The following is a 1,546-nucleotide window of genomic DNA, read 5'->3' on the forward strand; positions in this document are numbered from 1 at the left end:
ATTCCCGTGGTCAGTGGTCAGCTCAGGAAATCAATGTATTTAACAAAACATGTTTGGAGACAAACTCATTCTGGACCAACTAATAGCCTTGCACTCTTTTATTTTATTTTTTTAACTTTAAAGACACTAGTGTTTTACAGTCAGGGCAAGATCGCTGGTAGAAGATTCTGAGTTATGAAGACAGGAATAGAGAACAATCTCTCCAGCAAGAAGCAACAAGACCAAATGAAGTCACAGTAGCAACTTGTCCAGACGGATTTAATGTGGTGGTTTTCCATTTGATCAGAGAACCACTGAGTGATTAGGATCCAAGCGCTCACTTCAGCAGCACCCATAGGACTAAAATCGGAACAATACCGAGATTAGCATGGCCCCTGCCCAAGGATGAGAAGAAAATTCGTCAATTCGTGAAGTGTTCCACGATACTGAGCTCCCCCACTCTTTCCATTGTGCAAGGACACAGCAGGAGACAAACCTCTGGGGATCAGGAAGCAGATTCTTATCTGCAGGCATCTTGATCTTCCCAGTCTCCATTTCTGCAGGAAATGAATATTTGTTCTTCAAGCCCAGAACAAGCAAAGCAAAACTAAGCAAAACAAAAAACCCCACAAAGGTATCTTGAGACACCAGTGACTCAGAAAGTCACTGTTTATAAAGTAACTTTTTTTTTTTAATACGAGAATTTTAGTTCATCAGTCATCATTTAGATAGCTCTAGATTTTTAATTTGGATCTCTGAAAACTCTTTAAAAGATCTTATTGTCTATTTTTAGAGTTGTAAACATTGTCACAGGCCTCAAGGACAGTTTAGAGTGAAAATATGTTATTAATACCTAATAGCAGCACAGGCCACAGAGTTGCTTCTTTAAGTTTTGGCTTCCTGTGAAGAAAATGGGATTATTGAGTAATTTTGGTTACTTTGTTAATGTGTGTACCTGAAGTTTAACTCATCGTGATGTTGCACACAGAAGGTCTGGTTCACTCATCTTATTACTAGGGTTGTTATGCCTACTATAAATGCTTTAAGAAAAGAGTCTATGCTGGGGTCCAGCCTCAGTGGATCCAGGGAATTCGAAGGGTGGACGGAGTCGGCGAGGAGAGATTTATTTAATTAGAAATATAAGATTAGATTAGGAAAGAATAGTGTAGTAGGAAAATTAGTGGAGAAAAGAGGCTGAATAACTTGGTTTACATGGAGAACTAATGAAACCTCGAGACAAGAGGTTTGCACCATCTATGTTAGGCCACTGGTGCCCGTTTGAATAGTGGAGGGTGCCCCTCCTTGGGAGGCTGCTTCGGTGAGCGAGACCCCAATAACTTTATTTTTTAAAAGGACTTTTATACCTTTTCCACAAATGATGTTGTGTACATTATCTTCTGGCCTCGGAGGCCTGTGAAACATTTTAAGACCCTCTTTCGATAAAGGCTGCTCAACCAGAAAATTTATTTTCCCTTGAAGTGTTTTTTCTTTATATTTCTAATCTATGTCAGCCTCAGAAAGTATCAAACAATGTTACATTTTCTCGAAGCAAAGGTGCAGTAAGTTA

At 39.3% G+C, this 1,546-nt stretch overlaps 1 non-coding gene across 1 annotated transcript; it reads left to right on the forward strand.

The window, feature by feature from the left end:
* Positions 1–312: 312 nt before the first annotated feature.
* Positions 313–419, forward strand: LOC120855189. Its single transcript, XR_005719163.1, has one exon. It is a non-coding gene; the product is annotated as a U6 spliceosomal RNA (small nuclear RNA).
* The last annotated feature ends 1,127 nt before the right edge of the window (positions 420–1,546 follow it).

The sequence above is a fragment of the Oryx dammah genome, unplaced genomic scaffold (assembly GCF_014754425.2).
Source record: "Oryx dammah isolate SB20612 unplaced genomic scaffold, SCBI_Odam_1.1 HiC_scaffold_27, whole genome shotgun sequence".
Taxonomy (NCBI): domain Eukaryota; kingdom Metazoa; phylum Chordata; class Mammalia; order Artiodactyla; family Bovidae; genus Oryx; species Oryx dammah.